Source organism: Antennarius striatus, chromosome 9 (genome assembly GCF_040054535.1).
Source record: "Antennarius striatus isolate MH-2024 chromosome 9, ASM4005453v1, whole genome shotgun sequence".
Taxonomy (NCBI): domain Eukaryota; kingdom Metazoa; phylum Chordata; class Actinopteri; order Lophiiformes; family Antennariidae; genus Antennarius; species Antennarius striatus.
This window is the reverse complement of record NC_090784.1, coordinates 7252360-7271726: the sequence shown is the minus strand read 5'-3', so window position 1 is coordinate 7271726 and position 19367 is coordinate 7252360.

Sequence of the window (19367 nt, the reverse complement as noted above, 5' to 3'; positions counted from 1 at the left end):
AGCAACAGCCCTCATCTCTGATCATGCTGTGTTACAGTGAGTAGCTTAAGTTTGCTGTTTTATGTTCCAAATGCAAATGTTGCTTTGTGTTAGGGTTTTTAATATGTCTGTTGAGAGCACCGTGGTTTATGTTGGTAATTTTGTACCTGTTTATAGTTTTTACCATTAGTGTGGTAACTTGTGGTACATTTTGTGAGACTGGCTTTATTTTGCTGCTGTGATTGTATTCTTGTCCCTTGTGTTGAATGTTGTTGTGGAGCTGGCATTATTAAGTTCTGCTTACTTTGCAATAACACTACACATTGTGTTGTTACTGTTTAATGTAATATACCACTGTAACACATCACCTTTTCAACATGTGTGCTGCATGTTATAAAGGAGATGTAAAACGTTTGGACAATTCTTTATTGCATAGAGTCCATGTATGTTCAGTATTTGCATTTATCTTGGCATTTTACAGACAGGGATTGGTATTAATGCTGAAACACCAACAACAGCAATCTACAAAGGAAAACAAGCATTTTAACAGAAAAATATTCAAGAGGAAAGACCAATTTTTTTCACATTAAGTTCTCCAAAAATAGATTTGATATATACCTTGGTCTCTTGCGTATTGATGATCTGATGTAATATTAATACCATAAACAAATTTTCTGAAATCCCTTATGTGGCATTAACTGTCATCCCGAGATGGACAATGGTGAACAGGGAGGAATCTATTTATTAAACGTATGCATTGTACAGAAAACAACAGTTTACTTACAGTATAGTCTTGGACCTCGAAGCCGCCACTAACTGTGTGAATTTGACAGACTAAAGTCACAGCCTCAAAAGGATGGGTTCTCCAGCTGTTTAGTAGGAAAAATACAAAACAATTACAGATTCTTACAGCCATTAGCCAATGATTCCAGCTGCCAATGTACCCCTCGGGGCAATGATGGTCTATTGGCTGGTCCATCAGTGAGACTAAACAACTAGTAGGTGAGTTTCCTTGAATTAGTTATCATATTATGATTTTGGTAATTCCTGCCCATCATGAGGTAGACAGGTTTGGTTTTTTGGGGGAATTTACTCCACAACTATTGGATGGAAAAGCTGAACAGCCTGTTAGCATTGTGATTGTGAGCATGTTAGCATACTGATATTTACCTCAAAGAACCACTCCGCCTAAACACAGCCTCACTGAACATCAAGCATGGCCAATAATTTGTCTCGTTTATCCTTTCTGAGGTTAAACAAAACGAGTCCTAGTAACAGATATGGTGAGTGGATTTAGCAACCACCTACCTCAGATTCCCCATTGGATTCTTTCTTTGTAGTCTGGCTGTTTGTGTGACCTTCTGTGTTGATGTTAAATATTCATTGGGAAAGAAATGAAGAGACAGAAAGGGTGTCATGTGCAGCAGGAGTCAGAGGTCAGGACCAGTATTTGTTATTGGTTGGACTCCAAATGAGTCAATAAGAGCTCATCCTGAGGGGACTACAGGCCAATCGGGGTAAGAGCAAACACCACCAAAGTAGAGATAACCTGAAATTAGATCTTGGCCCCCGTGTGTGTGCGTGTGTTCTTGCATGTGTGTTAGGGTTGATGTAATTTTTGATGGGTTGCAGCAATTAAAACAACCAATCAATGAGTCCTGTTCTGCATTACGAACACCACATGGAGAGGGACATCTGATATTCTATGACAACATGACGACTGACAACGTGCATTAATGCATGACATTATACTGAAAATACTAACTTTTCAACACTGGCTGGCAGAGAATATTATTATAGTATCAATATATATATATATAGTTGTCTCAGTAAAGATAAACCTGCACATTTCCTTTAAGGTACTCACACCTATGTGAGATCGATTAAAAGGTGAGACAGCGTTTTGCTACTTCTTTCATGTGAAAATTGAGTCTTTTAGATCTTCTGATCTAACATGTTGTAATCCCCATTGCTTGCTTTTATACCCATGCAGCTGAGGGAATATGTAACCATTTACCAGCTCTAGCCCTTGTGCAGCTCACTGGACTGACTGACTGACTGTGAGGGCTTTGTTCAGCCTATGAGCATGTGCGCTCATGTCTTAAAGCAGACCGGGTGGGGGGAAGGGGTCCAGCTTGGTGGTGGCCTGTTACGGAAAAAGGCAGCAGGAGGTTAGATACACACACACACACACACACACACATACACACACACACACACACACACACACACACACACACACACACACACACACACACACACACACACACACACACACACACACACACACACACACACACACACACACACACACACACACACACACACACACAGACAGACAGACAGACAGACAGACAGACAGACAGACAGACACACACACACACACACACACACACACACACACACACACACACACACACACTTGTACCTTACAAATGGACATAGACACAGATGTGCTTCAGCAACTCTTTTTCTCTTGCACACCAGCATCCTGATCAGGGTAATTGTGTCAGATGTTGGAAGAAGAGCAACAGGGCTGTAAAGAGAAGGAGGAGAAGGGAAGAAGCATGGTAGGCAAGGGAGGAGGGAGGTAGAGAAAAACGCTGGAGCTAGAGGGGGCTGCTTGCTAATTTGAGCCAGCAGATGAATGTAATTCAAACACTATTAGACAATCATTCATTGTTTCTTCCCTACCTTGTCATTAATCATATATATATGTACTGTGTGTGTGTGTGTGTGTGTGTGTGTGTGTGTGTGTGTGTGTGTGTGTGTGTGTGTGTGTGTGTGTGTGTGTGTGTGTGTACAGTATATGAGATTTGTGCTTTAGCCATGTTTCTTCATCTCCCATGTGATCCATTAAACCCATTACAAGTGGAACATTAATTAAACTACACACAAACATTTTTGGCTACCCGGAGACAGAGCAACAAGTTGTAAACAAAGAACAAAACCATTATCAAAGCAGAAATTAGCTACAAGCTATCTGTGTAGGTTCTCAGTTTAAAGCTGTTTAAATCAATCCACTGGACTTTAAGAAAGTTTCTTGAAGACATTTGACCTCTCGTCCAAGAGGCTTCTCCAGTTCTAGTGGAGCTTGGTCTTGTCTCAGCTTATTGAACCTGTGAAATGTGGTCAGTGCTATTTTAGGGAATCCCTCATGCTAATGACACCCACTAGTAAACAGAGGTTTGGTGAAACTCGCATTTCAACAATCCCCCTTTGACACCCCCAGGCACCCCCAACAACCATTGTTAAGAAGCCAGACAGGTTTCAGCTATGGTCATTAGAATATGAATATAGCACTGACCACACCTCACAGGGTTAATAAGCTGGGACATGACCAGCCACCACCAGAACTGAAGAAGCCTCTACACCAGGATTCTGTTTGTGGACTTCAGCTCTGCTTTCAATATAATCATGACAAGCTCTCCCAGCTGAACGTGCCCGAATCAATGTGCAGGTGGATTACAGACTTCCTGACATACAGACGGCAGTTTGTGAGGCTGGGGAAGCATGTTTCCAACACCTGGACCATCAGCACTCGATCCCGTCAAGGCTGCGTTCTTTCCCCTCTGCTCTTCTTCCTGTACACCAACTGCTGCACATCTGGTCACCAGTCTGTCAAACTCCTGAAGTTTGCCGCCGACACCACCCTCATCAGCCTCATCTCTGATGGGGATGAGTCGGCCTACAGAATTGAGCTGGACCGCCTGGTATCATGGTACAGCAGAAACAACCTGGAGCTCAACACTTTCAAAACAGTGGAAATGATAGTAGAGTTCAGGAAAGACCCTCCTGCCCTGCACCCGTCATCATTTGTGACACTCCAGTGACCCCTATAGAGTCTTTCCGCCACCACCATCACTCAGGAGCTCAAATGGGAACAGAACATCGGGTCCCTCACCAAAAAGGCTCAGCAGAGGATGTATTTCTTGCGGCAGCTGAAGACGTTTCACCTCCCTGTGAAGATGGTGGTGAACTTCTACACTGCCATTCAGTCAATTCTCACATCCTCCATGTCAGTGTGGTTTGCTGCAGCCACGGCCAGGGACAAGGTCAAGTTGCAGCGTGTCATCCGTTCTGCAGAGAAGGTGATCGGCCGCAGCCTGCCAAACCTCTATGAACTGTTCGACACAAGGACCCACAGACGTGCATCCAGGATTGCTGCTGACCCCTCTCATCCTGGCCACAACTTGTTCCAGACCCCCCTGGTAACCATCTGCCTCTGACCACCCTGAAAAGACAGTTTACTCTTTGGACTTCTCTTCTTCGCCTGTAAACACCAACCATCTCATCTCACCGTAATGTAAATTGTAAATACTTTTTAAAATTCCTTATTCCTTATAATTCCTTATTGCTTCTCTCCCACCTTTTAATGCACCGACACCGCGTCAAGTTCCTTGTATGGTAAACTTTAATGTACTTAGCAATAAAACTTTTTCTGATTCTGATGAAAGGTGAAACGTCTCCAAGAAACTTTCTTAAAATCTGGTGGATTGACTTAAACAGCTTTGGATAGCTACAAATATGCTGTCACCCAACAAAATACAAGTTAAAATTTTATCTCTGCCAAGGAGGTCATGGTTTTATTAGTGCTGTTTTTTTGTTATGTCAGCAAAACTTGGCTGGAGGACGGGCTTTGGATTAAAATTTAGTGTCTTTAACAAGCTGCTCTAAATATTTTAATTGACCTCAAACATTGTTCGTTTGGATTTAGTTAAAGATAATCATCCTGTTGAATCACACAGTTAAATCACAGTTATGACAGTGTTGTAACTGTGTGATTACACAGTGTATTACAGTGTAACACACTGTAACAGTGCTACACACTATTTTATAGCTACTCTGTCATCTTGATAACTTGCTTTGGATGAATTGATTGTAAGTTTGTCACCTTTTATGCAATATTTCCATAATTATTGAATATAAAATAATGCAGGGGAAGAAATATTATTTTGAAAACTTAATTTAAAAGTATCAATATGAATTATATGAAGATGTTAATTAAAGTGGCATCCAGATGTATCTCAAAGTTCTTTCATTCATTTTCAAGTACCGCTGCTGTATCTGCCACAGCGGGTCACGGGGAGCTGGAGCCTATCCAAGCTGGTATAGGGCGTGAGGCGGGGGACACTCCGGGCACGACGCCAGTGCACCATGGAGCCACATACAAAGACATACATATAAAGACGCACACACACACTCACTCCTACGGGCAATTTGGGACCTGAACCTGAAGCGCATGCTTTGGGAGTCAGGAGGAAGCCAGAGAACCTGGAGAGAACCCACGCGGACACGGAGAGAGCATGCGAACTCCGCACAGAGCTGGACTCGAACGTGGACCCGCCGTGTTGTGAGGTGACAGTGCTAACCACTAACCACTGCGCCACCGTGCCGCCCATCTCCAAGTGACTGTATATATTGTAAAATAGGAATTTCTCGAGCAAAACTATTTTGTAAAAGTAGAAAAAGATAAATTTTTATTTAAATTATAGGAGAAAATACACGTTTTTGAAAATATCTAAATAATAAAGAAAATCAGTTCTGAAGCTGGAGTTAAAACAGTTCCTAAAAGCTCCAGCTGTCAGCAAAGTACTTAACAGACTGTTAGGCTTCATTCTGCTAAAATCACCTCATACTTAATCAACATACAACGTTCTGAAGAGCAGCACTTTACAGTTAACAAAAGTACTGCCAACAGCTTTTGTAGGAGACTCAGACCAGAGATCACACAGGTATTTGTGTGTGCCTGAATAAAGATGTGGACTGCATGTATGTAATTTTGTGTTTTCATGAACCCCTTCAACAACATAAGAATGTTAGTAATTGTGTTAATCCAATTACCTGTTGACCTGCAGTGTCACAGCCAATCAGGACACGGAACGCCATGGGGTTGTTCGGTAAAAACCAAAGTCCAACTAATTACCTTGTAAGTTAACAAGCTCTGTGATGAGGAAGGACAGTCAGAATCACACAAACACACACACACACGCACGCACGCACGCACGCACGCACACACACACACACAATCGAATGACAGACACACTTTCACTTCCACAGACACACTAACAGATGTGTGCATCGACAGCAGGTGAATAATGTAGGATATCTGAGAAGAATAATCCTTAGACTTGATTTGGTGATCAAGGTGAACATCAGAGTGGACAAAATCAACAATAACAAATATATGAAAACTATGGTTAACAACTCAATGACTGAAACCAGTCTTGTCTATCTGGTAGGTAGATCATCCCATTTAAATTATTCATGTTTCTAGTGATATATAATAAATATTGTCATGTAATATAAAAACTATAAATATCTGATTTAAAGGCAGTCGAAATACACCGTACCACCCCTTTCACAATGGAAAACCCCCCACCAATGTCCGGGCTGTCTTCCACAGGAAAGGGTACCATCATCATCCCTCTACAGTAGCCACTAGTGTTTACTGGCTCCGCCTCTGATCGACTGTTGCTAGGAAACCAGGACAACCCAGTAACCTTGGCTCCTTTAGGACAAGGATATAGGCACATAGCCACTTTTATGTTTCCATTGAAATGACATCCAACCCTGACCTATCATAGCTTGATATCCACGCTCTTAGATTCCCACCTGAATTATGCTCCTCTGGAGAGCAGACCTGTAATTAACACCACCGCACTGATTGAGTATTTTGTTTGCACACATCACACATATGATGACCTTATTGCAGGTTGTGTTGAGTTTGTCTGCTTTGATGTCTACCGTGAACAAATTTAATCAAAGGAAATGGAAACTAGGCTTTCACATGGTACATGCAAACCCTGAAAATGACACATATTTGTGTTAGAAAGGAAATACTGAATTCATTGATTCGTCTTCAGCCGCTTTACCTGAAATGCAGATTGTGGGTTGTACTGGACTTAAGTAGCATGTTTTTTGGAGATGGGAGGAAGCTGGAGAACTCAGAGAGAACCCATGCAGACACAAGGAAAACATTGAAACTCAGGCCCTGGAGGAATTGAACCTTTGACCTTCTTGCTGTGAGGTAGGAGTGTTACCCAGTCTTCCTCCATGCTACTTGAAACTTAGAATTGAAGGTATGATTCTGGGCTATAAAACATTGACATTTTTATCTCAATTCCATATTAGATTGAATTTCTCTTTCACCACTGCCGAGGTCAGGGATCACTGATCTACAACATACTAACCAGTGGTGGGCGGTCAGGGCCAGCAAGGCCCTCTCTGCTGGTCTAACAAAACCAGAGATCATGATAATATTTATGACGAAAGTTAATTTTATTAATTCTATTGCATTTTACTTTAATAAATATATTCAAATATATGTATAAATATATAATTATACATTTGGATATAATATGACATAGGCCAACACTGGGTAAGTGTCCTATTTTTAGATTAGAGGGGTTTTATCCAATCAGAATTCAGCTAGCTCGTGTTGCCAGGTTGAATTAAACCTGCCCAGGACCTTCAGAATCTAGAATGCAGGTCTCCCTGCACTGTGAGTGAATGGGAACATATAGTTAATAGAAGGCTGCGATAGCCAATCAGATCACAAGTTGGCGTTGCTAAGGCTGTCTCACGTTCACCTGATATGTACGTGTCCTGTGATTGGATATTCACTCTGAGAAGGTGGCACTATGCAGACGCTATGCAGAAGCACATTTGAAGAAAACCTGTAGTGAGATGAGGGTGCGATCCCTCAAGGAGCTAACCTATTCTAGCTAACCTGAACTAGCTAACCTGTTCTAGCTAACCTGAACTAGCTAACCTGTTCTAGCTCGTGGAGTGTTCTTGAGGAATGAAAGGAGAATGGATTTTGTGTTTTGTGTTTCGGTGACTACAAGCATTTCACTTACCTAAGTTTTCATATTTAATGTTCTTGTAATTTAATTTGTTTATATCAAATAAATTATAATGAAATAGAATGACAAATATACTAAAAATGAAAAAAATTCTTGGTCTTCTGCAATGTGTGTGAATAATGTGGTGCCCTTGCACAGCTGTGTGATTGTAGTGGAAATACACAGAGACTTGTGTCCCTGCTGAAAAATAGCCTGTTTTATACATGATAGAGGTGATGCAACATCTAGTAGTGTATTAATGTATACCTGTATTTCGTTTCTCTGGCTGTGGTGTCATAAATGATGGTCATTTCAGTCAGTTTTGTTCTGTGACGTAGATGTGTGACATTTATAAAAGGTGTGGCAGCAAATATGTTGAATCATTCTGGGTGGTGACAAAAAGTAAGGACTATTCAAACTCTGACACTTTCTGATTTTATGACATCTTGAGAAACTTGAATAACTCTTAATGACCCTGTTGATGGCAACTGACTGTTATGCAATGACGACTATGAGTCATTATAGCAGCTTGATGAAATGTAAAGCATATCTCATGTATTTAATAACATGAATAACAGTCTAATCTCTTTATAAATCTATTGTTCATGTATGTTGGAATATTTTTAAAAAAACCTTTATTTATCTGAATGCATATTAGGTGTAAAAATGATGTGCTGACTCCGCCCTCTACATCCATAATTTCCCCTTGGGTGATGTGGGAACATGAGTTAATAAGCATAGGCACCATAGGCAGTCTGGTGGTGAGACAGTGATGTACAATCTAAGACAGATGCCATTGTGTTGGAGACTTTTGCACACATCTCTGGTGTCAATGACTACACACCACATCAGAATATAGAAACAGAAATGTCATTTATTGAGTAAAAAATAAATTTTTTTATCGGATTTTAATTCATTTGATGAAGTCATACAGAGTTATGTTATTAAAAAACTTATTTAAAACAAGAACAAATGCCGTCACAGACGGCAACATCCCGCAACACCCCTGAATTCAAAATTTTACCTTGACCTACTTGCATACATCAAAGATCAAAGCTAGTGCTCTTACCTACTGTCATTGATCAAAGCACTAGCTTTGATCTATGATCTTAGTCACACTGGTCTTCTCTCTCGTCTTTCTATCTTATCCGGTTCCTGAGTGTACAAAAAGTTAAATTATGACCTTCAGCTAGTTTTTTCAAGGTCAAGGTCATCATCTCATTTTCATCCCCTTTGCCACCCGAGTAATGTGCTTTTTGTTTCATCATTCTATCTGCAACGGTTACAAAGATATTTGGTGGACTAATGGACGGACGGACGGACGAACGAACACTGACAATTGCAATACATCACCGCTTTGAAGATGTAACAAAGCAGTCAGAGACTGCAATATCCGCGACTTCAGTAGAAGTTAGAGTTAATCTTTTTTTGAATTCATCGACCTACTTCTTTTAAGTAAGAATCCGTACTGTCTTGCTCTTTCTGCAGTTTACGTATTTATAGGGTTCGCTTTGCTTTGATCCATCTTTGATCCATCTTTGATCTATCTCCTTTAATCCTTTGTTCATTCCTCTTGTGCACAAGGTGACATTCTTTGTTACATCATTCAGCTAGTGCTTTGATCTATGGTTTTTGTTACATGTGTGCATACTAACTAACTAACTAACTAACTAACTAACTAACTAACTAACTAACTAACTAACTAACTAACTAACTAACTAACTAACTAACTAACTAATCTGTCACAGAAAAACATTGAAAGCGCAAGTTATTAAACCATGTTCACGTTACTATTAATAGACAATCTTCTAATTTTTCCCAAGGTCAAGGTCATCATATTGTTTTTTCCTTGACCTCTGATTATTTTCAAAATTTTTATTGTCCGTTTCCAGAATGTTGGACGCTAAAAGATACAAAAGTTTTAAATTGACATTGACCTTAGTTTTCCAAAGGTGAAGGTCATCATCACATTTTTGTACCCCTGGTTTCCTAAAAATGTTGCTTTTTGTTTTGTGATTATTTCTCATCAGGTTTCAGAGATGTGTACCTAAAAAGGTATAAAAGTGAAAATTTGAACATGACCTAGTTTTCTCAGTCATCATCTCATTTTCATCCCCTTTGCTGCCCGGGTAATGTGCTTTTTATTTCATCTTTCCATCTGCATCTTTCTATCCGTTGTGAAGATATTGGTGGACGAACGGACGGACCGATGGACAAACAAACACATAAACACTGACAATTACAATACATCACCGCTTTGCGGGATGCAATTAAATTCCTTTCAAACATGGTGTAATCAGAAAAAACTTTGTCATCAAAAATATGTCTCCTAATAATAATCCCTCGTAGATGAGATTATTATGTCTGATTTGATGAGGTAGCTCAGGCTGTGGGATCAGATGGTTGCTTGAGGACAGTAAACTGCTTGTATGCAGTTTGGCGTGAAAGTGAATTAAACGCAGACAGAAGAGGGTGAGGTTTTGGAAGCCGCGTTATAACGCCTGTGTTTCCATCTTGATGAAGTCTGACCACACAATTAATACCTTCCAGCAGAGATTGGGGAAGTGGGTGGGTGGTCGGAGACAGATAATTGGAAACACTTAATTGTTGACAGTCGTAGACAGTTATGTCTGAGGGTTAAGCAAATTTTACTAATATGAGTTAACTGACTTGTTAAATAATGTGGGATAAGAAAGGAAGTAGTATATCTGAAGAGAACCAGTCCCTGTCTGAGGATGAATTCCCACAACACTATAATCCCTCTAATCTCCTACATGATAAATGTACATGCACCCAAAAAGGAGTCTGCGTCAGCGTGACACCAAAAAGAGGACGTTTCTAAAAATCGTTCGTCATCATTTAATCATCCATAATCATTACATCAATAATTATTTAAAAGATATATTGTATTTAGGCGGCACGGTGGAGCAGTGTCTGGGTGGGTTCTCTCGGGGTTCTCTGACTTCCTCCCACCTCCAAAAACATCAGTACTACTGGTTTAGTGTTAGTAAATGGAAACAGTAAGTAGAAAAACAGGAGGACCTATCTCCAAATCCTGTATGCAGCTGGAAGATCCCCCAGTGACGACCCTGGGCCAGCACAAAATGGGCTGGTCCAGATTTCTAGCTAGCTTTTGCGCTGAAAACTCAGGGATTATGAATCAAGATGCAGTTTACAGAGTTTTAATTAATTACAATCTTCCATGAAAACATATGGAGAACCCTGGAGCATTCTGCCTACCATTCATCCTTGACACATTAGTCAGTAAAGGCTAAAATCTAGGTTTAGTTTCACATCTACACTCTTCCAGATTGCATTTTATGCATGAGCTTTCTCCATTGTAAGTGTGGATTAGGAGACATATCAGTCAGGATCTGACTGGGAAAAGATGGAACTATCATTGCTTCCAAAACCCTGATCATCTGCAGATTCCCTCCCGTGATATTCATAGGATCAGGTCATCATTTTAACTGCTTTAAATGAATTTAAAGATATTTTATGACATTAATATGTAGTTATTGTTAATTGAACATATATATATATATATATATATATATATATATATATATATATATATATATATATATATATATATATATATATATATATATATATATATATATATATATATATATATATATATATATATATGGAAGTATTAAGGAAGTATCAGCAACCTCATCCATGCATAGGAACCATTACTTCTCAGAGGCTTCTGCCATCTTAAATTGCTTTGCACAGTAGGGATATAAACAAACACTCCATTGTGTCAACCTTAAATTGTATACAATAACAGTAAAAGCATTGTAACAGAATTTACATGGAGCTGTGGTTTTATGAACTGCAAAAATAACAGACATAATTCATTTGGGAATGATTTCAAAACAGAGGTGAACGAGTGCTTTGGCAACATATAAACAGCCCATTTTCTAAATGCCAAACTTGTGTGTCTGTGTATGCGATGCAGCTTTGTGGACCATTAAACGGATGTGGATGGAAGCCCAGTCCATTGTACGCAGCCATAAGTAAGAAAATCATGTCAGAGATGACGTGGGGGAGATTGCAGATAAAAGAAAGCGTCATACCATTTGGCTCCTTAGTAGCAGTAGAAGTTAGAGTTCATCTTTTTTTAACAAGTGTATTGTTACACAGCAGGTTATGTCTACAAATCATGTTCTGCTTCACTGACTAAACAAATTCAGTTAACTAACCCCTTGCAACACAGGAGTACTTTTACATTAAATACATAAAATGAGCATGATTGTTGTAGAGCTAGATGAAAAAAATCAAAGTACTCTTACATCTGCACTAAATATGCAGCTAAAGCAAAGACACATAAGCTTAGCTCAGCAGAAATGGTAACAGCTGGGAAAAGTATGACTGTGTTTCAAGCTTGAGCATGCCGACATCTCTGAAGTTGTGTAATAACCAATTAAAAATTAAATTTTTAATACAAAGGTGAAATATAACAGTGATATTCAGTGTACTTTAAAATCCCATTCTCTATTGAAGCGGTACACTTGCTTGTCCTAGGAGACAGTGGGAAAAAAAGACTTAATAAGTATTTCAAATAATTCAGCACACATAACTCTTCTCAAAATCATTTGTCATTTCTGTCTCTTGTTTACTTCATTTAGCTGTCATGGCGCTTAAACGACGCAGACATTGTCGCATTAATATCACAGTTTAAGTCAGCCAAACACGGCTAAATCCGGTGCAGGGCACTGAATCAAGAAACATTTTTTTTTTTTTTTTACCATTTTACCATTTTATTGCGGTAACAGCCTTTCCACTGGTCATTAAATCAAATGTGCATTTACATTTACAGCCATGGACGGCTGCTTTTGATCACTGTTTGCATCAGTCCTCTCGTTTTGTCATCTACACAAAATTGTGCAACATAGTTAGGGTATGTGTGATGTTTCCAGGCATGCAACATACAGTTTTCTATTTTCCTATTTGCAGGAATAGAATGGGAGTACTGTTAGCTTACCTGAAACTCCCACTGTGTTTCTAGGGATTCCTCCTCATCAGTCTGAAAAACCATTTTCAGTGGCTGTATTTGGTCTTTTTAAATTAAATACTCATCCCTGTGAGGTGCGCGTGCTGCTCTGTGAATGAAAGCATACTTTTGTGTGAAAGTATACACTTTCTTCTGCTCGCGGCTCTCATCAGTGTATATTTAAACCAGACTGGAGTGCTTTGCCACAATTGCCTAATGATGATGAATTTGTGCAATAACTAAACAAGGCCCTCACTCCGAACAACACATGGACTCACACTGGTTCTATACCTATTGTGTTGAGGAAACTATAGCCACACTGTGAACACAACCCACACAGAAAGTGGTGGGGTGGATGAAGGAGAGAGAGAAAGCAGGGGGTAACAAGGAGATGCAAAAATTAATGTGCGTGTGTGTGTGTGTGTGTGTGTGTGTGTGTGTGTGTGTGTGTGTGTGTGTGTGTGTGTGTGTGTGTGTGTGTGTGTGGTTGCGTTTAATGGATTTAACGGTTACAACAACAGAATTAAATTCGATTTAACCTGCCAGTCAGCCAAAGCTACTTTACTTCTTGCAACATACACATAATAATAATTACGAAGCTCCATCACATCTGGAGTGATGTTATAATATGTCCTAAAAGTCCTCAGTAAAAATGATCTATTCCATAACATTTGAGTTATCATCATGAATTTCTGTTGTCTTCATTCTGTACCTATCATCACTTTAACTCAATTTCTGTTGTCTTCATTCTGTACCTATCATCACTTTAACTCATTTTACTCGCATGCGACCAGGTGAAAGATGCTTCTTACCACTTGTGGGCAGTAGAGCAATCTAACAAACGCATCTTGGATATAAAGATGGGTCTTGAATTGAGAATATTTAAGCAATCATTTAAGGGCAAAAGTTGAATTAGTTGATTTGTGCCAAGTGATTATCAATTAACATTTTTGATCGATGTGCCCATCTCTATTAATTATTGGTTTTTTAAAGGATGTAAAAAAGATTTACAGGCACGATGGTACTCTATTGGAAAACAGAAAAATGACTTATAGCTAAAAAAATGCTAAAACGGTATATCCACTCTGGTCTGATAGTACAGAGAAGGTGCTGAGTCTATACTGAGTTATCTTTGCTTTTTTTTTTGTTTTTTTTGCAGTCAACCAAGAATCTACACACAATTGTCAGCAGAACATTGACTAATGTTCAAGATTCTGTACACAAAGAATTTTGCAGAATTTACAGCCTCATAGTCACCTGCGCTGTCTACAGTTTCCCCTAACCTGAATGCTCTGAGGGAAAGTCTCGGGAGGAATTGAATTTGGGCTGGAGAATGTAGAGACGTAGTAATAAAAAGAAAGTATTGACAACGACAGCAAACTTGAACCTGTCACGGGTATTGAATGATGACCCACCCTCCTTCATGATAAGTGGAACCTCTGTAAAATGAGAAACCACCTCAGCAGAGTAAATGTTTATGAAAGCAGAGTAACTTTACTCCTTCTCTCTCTCCCTCGGCTTCCCTGGTAATTCAATCAGAGGATTAAATGTTACAACATCAGCTCTGGATTTGGACCACAGCCCCTCTGTCACTATGGAGATCACTGCCTGATAAACAAAGAGAAAAAGTTGGTGACTCCCTTAAATGTCACACAAGAGTACAATCACCTCATCAAGTAAGAAGGATGAGCTTTGGATCATTTTTTGCATGGGTGTTTTAAAGATAGCAAAATTGACAACAGATCAATACAAAGGAATTTCTAATAATGAGGGAGACGTGTCTCATTCAGTGATGAAGTTATCATCTGGACAACTAATATGTGACTATGCTGTGAGTTGTACAGTATTATATTTTCCTCTTGGGCTATTAAGTGTCATTTTGAATGCTGGAATTCATCAGAGAGATTAATTTTTATGACATTTGGTCAAAACTAGGCCATAAGTTTGTCAAATGTCCCAAGTGACACACGCATGAGTTCTTAAATGCAACAAACCCAGCAACACAATACAATACTAGATTGTTAGGATAAGTCAGATACCATTTGATATACTGTAGAGTGTATTTTACTGTAAAAGACAGATGGACAAACAATCCAGAGCTAGTACCCCAACTCTATTGTGGGTGACAGATGACTTCACAGTGCAGAAAGTGTAACCTGCCAAAAAACATCTCCCCACCTCTCAACACAGAAACACAAGCATCACTCATTGGTTCAAAATTGCACAACAATCTGTGTGTCCGTTCAAGTGGTCTCTTGAGTTTGTATAAACACGGACCATCTCCTTTCAGTAGCAAGTTTGTCTTTACAATTGCTTGCCATTTGTTTTCCTGTTCAAAGGCCATTAAGAAAGAGGTTGGGTGCCTGGGATTGAAATGTAGCGGACGATCTATCAGATTAATGAGATATTACAGCAATATCTCTCTTCACAACCTCAACTAAAGTCAGGACACACATTTGAAATGAATGGGCGGGCTGTTTTTGAAGTTTGCAGGCCCTTGAAATTTGTGCATGATATGATTATTGTTGTGTAGGAAGGGCTATTAATGAGAAGGCTCTAACTCCATCAGTGGGGTAGCAGCGGACCTATTGTGTAAATATGATAGCTTTGTGCTGTGATGTCAGTTTCTCAGTGGAAAGCATCCTGTTAACATCTGGCTTTCATTTTAAAGTGCTGAGTATGCATTGCTCTACAGGACAGATACAAAGACACCTAAAAGGTCATACAAAAAAACACAAAAGAAAAATATCCCATATTATTGAATTTTGTATTTAAAATAGCTGACTTTCTGGTGTAAACTGGTGTTATTTTGACATGACTTTCTCCATGCTAGCGCAGTCGTTCTATGGTTGGCAATGTCTGTCTCAAGGTCAGTCAGCCCAAACTTGTGCAGCCCCATGAGATGGATGCTTGCTTTTTCACACAAATTGAGAAATATTAACGCAGTGCCATGAAATATACAACAGATGTGGGTGAATACATGTAAAATGAATGACATTCCCATTAGCCTTGGACAGACTTTGCAGTTAATTCAATTCACCAGTTACTTTTCTGCTTTTTTTTTCTTTCTGATATCATCATTCAACTGTTGCTGGATGTCATATGGTTGTGCAAAACTGCTATAATGTCCTTTTCAGCATAACAGACACCTCTCTTCCACCTGTGATTCACATGCCAGCAGTCAAAAGCTGGAACATCGGAACATCAATATGCCTGCTATAACTTGTTCTTATTTGAAAAAAATGACCATCATGGGTCTGCGCTACGTAGGAAAATCCAAACTTGCCACACATTGATGGCACAATGATGTTTCTTTCTGACCAATCAATGGTCTGAAGTGTTTTCACACCACCTCTCAGCACCTGCTCATTTTTTCTGAACTAATACCAGAGAGTTAGCATTTAGCAGCCACCACCCACTTATTTGGAAACCAAAAAAGACAATTGGATTCAAACTGAGCTGGTACCATGCAGTTGACACCTGATTAACGCAGCCTTCACACCAAATATTATGCAAATCTTGTTTTTTTTTTACTGCTGCCTTGCTATGCTCAAATTGTTCATACGAAAATAACCACACAATCATTTTAATTCACTTTCACCACTCACACAAGTTACATGGCAAATTCCAGTATAATTTATTTCAACACTTTTTTTATTCATTCAAATGAGATTCACTCATTTATATTCTGTCATTTGCTGGCTTCACCGTCACTCAAAAAAAATGAGTTCAGTCTCCACTTTCCATTGACTTTGTATGTAAGCACACTGCGAGAAATAATAGTGCTCCATATGATGTGAATGCAACACAAAGTTACCAAATTTACTATGAAGAAGAAATCCCATTCATAACAATGACGTGTTCCAAAAAAAAGGTTAGAGAAACCTCAAGCTCACACAAGCCCCACATCCAGAACACCACCACAAGGAGGGGCCAGCCACCACCACCTTTCACTGGTAGCTTCTGAGATGGAAAGGGTAAAGCACAACAATTGGGGCACACACTTCATTTACATAAGCAGTAGATAAAAAAATACAAAAAACTGGCTAAATCCCTCTATTGTAGTGGAAGAAGGCTGTAACCCACTGATTAACAACAGTTTTGAATAAGGTCTCCTGTCAAGAATTAGGAAAGAAAAAGATACAAATACAAATAAAGTAGAAACACACCTGCTTGTGACTGATCCAAGAGATGAACTACGCAAACTGAGCCATATAAACGAAATAGTGCAAACAGCAGAAATAATCACCAGATCCCACAAAAATATTCTCTCCAAACTATTTATCCGCTAAAGAGAAACACATTTCACATGATGAGTAAAATCAAATAAATTCCCACACTATGCTACCCCCCCCCCCACACACACACAATGAAATGGCTTGGATTGAAGAAAAAAAAAAGATCATTTATATTTATGAACAGTAATTTAGGCAATAATCAGTAACCAAGTGGAAACACCAATTCTAAAGCCCACAGACAATGTAGAGGAGCCTGCCAGACAAAGCAGAGCTGCGGTATGTGCCAAAGTAACAGTTAGCAGTGATGAACACCAATCCAGACCTCCAGTCCCTGCAGTAATGGAGCATCAGTTCAAACTGTGGATTCAGTCTACAAAGGTAAAACCAGCACCATTAGCAGTGGATGTGGTAGCATGTGTTGAGCGTCTACAACAGCTATTTCCAGTGGTTTCTTACGGCCAAAAAAAAAAGCCACTTCCAGACAGGCTTCTCTGTGACCCCACAGGTATGCTGATAGTGTGTGTGTGTTGACAGTGTATTGCAGCCTTTTGCAACATTCAGAGGTGTTGCATACTGTACATCGTAACAGTGAGCATAAAAGTTAATGTATGGCACTATCTGGCAGGTTTTGTGTTCATCTTCTGTGATCACAGGATCATACCCAACAGAAAGAGGTGTTAAACAAATGAAATACAGAGCCAAGCAGAAGACTCCTGACAGACATCAGGTAGGACCACAGGCACTACACTGACTGTCAGGGGAAGTGGATGGCTCAGAAAAGCTACCAGTATTTATGAATTGCTAGTACCGGATTATTGGTGGGGTTGACAAAATAATTAATTATGTAGAGCAGAAACTGGGCTGTGATATAGTACATATACAGTACTTACAGCTGCAATAAGTCTCTTCTGCTAATTGTATTTCTGTCAGCCGTTCACTCAAATCCAGATTTGTAAACATGTAGTACATATTTACATTCCTGTCTGTGAATGAGGTTCTCTTTCTCATGAAGATCAATTGTGACCCTTGTCATGTTCTTCTTTGGAGGTTTTGACCTTTAATTACAGAAACCAGTAGAGAATTGAAGTGAGCGGCTACTTTGTTGACAACCTTCAGGAAGTTGATTTTAAATCATCTCCATACAGTCTGTCTTCTGACAGGGGTAAGAAAGTCTAGTTGTTTGTTTCTAACTTTTAAAACCTCTATTCCCTGGATTCACATACAAAATACAGCCACAGCAATGTCAAGCAAGTTCACACGATGAATGTGGAACAAGTAAATGTGTAGAGAAGTAGGCTGCAGCCCAACTCCTCTGCAAACTGCCTCATGTAGTGACAGCTTGCTGGAAAGCCACCCGGGCCACACTGGATCAGCCTGTGATTTACAGTAAATGGCTGCAGTACAAAGAGAAGTGTTGATTTAAAACAAAGATGGCAGATTTGTCTATAATTATGGAATATTTGTCTTCTTAAGGTGGTTTCACATCCGTAAAGCAAAGGCTTTGTTTTTCGCTTGAGTCTATATATGTGACTGATGTGGATCATTTTGGTTTCACAATTGAACTGAAGAACATGACATGCTCACATCCTGTGGTCATCTAGCTGTGTCTGGCCCCAGAAGTCAGTCAAGGTCAAAAAAGGAAATTGTCAATAAACCATTTTTTCTGATATCACTGCCACTTATAAAGTTTCTCTCATGTCGTTCCTCAACTCCACAGAGAGTAAATTTAAAGTTTCAGCATGTCTACAGTTTTTATCCAGTGCAGTTTTGATTGTATCAGCCCAGTCCCCATGTGCTCCAGTCCCCATGTGCTCTCATTTTTAAGTTCTTCCCATATTTTGCTTGTTTAGTATTTTGGAAATGATAGTCAGATTTCAGGACATGTGACTGGTCTGAAAGTTTAAAAGTAAAAGCTGGAGACTGGACAGAGCAGATCCAGTAGGTGAAAGATTTTCTGGTTTCTGGACTTGCAACTCTGGAAACACATCAAGACATCAGGATACTGAAATAAATTAAGAATAAATAACAAACAGTCACAGCTCAGAGGACAACACACTGTCTGTCCCATTTGCTGTCAGGCCTAGGTAGTAGTCTGTTTGCACTCAAAGTCAGTTTTCATCAATTTGCCAGATTCTACAGGACAATGTTGGGATATTAGATGTGAAAAAAAAAAAGTAAACAGAGAGTTGATCAAAATATTACCATTAACGTGAGTGCTGCTCATTTGACGCTTGACTATCTGTGGGAATCATTTTCTTTTTCACAAGACTCATTACATAGTGTCATCCTCTGGAAGTTCTA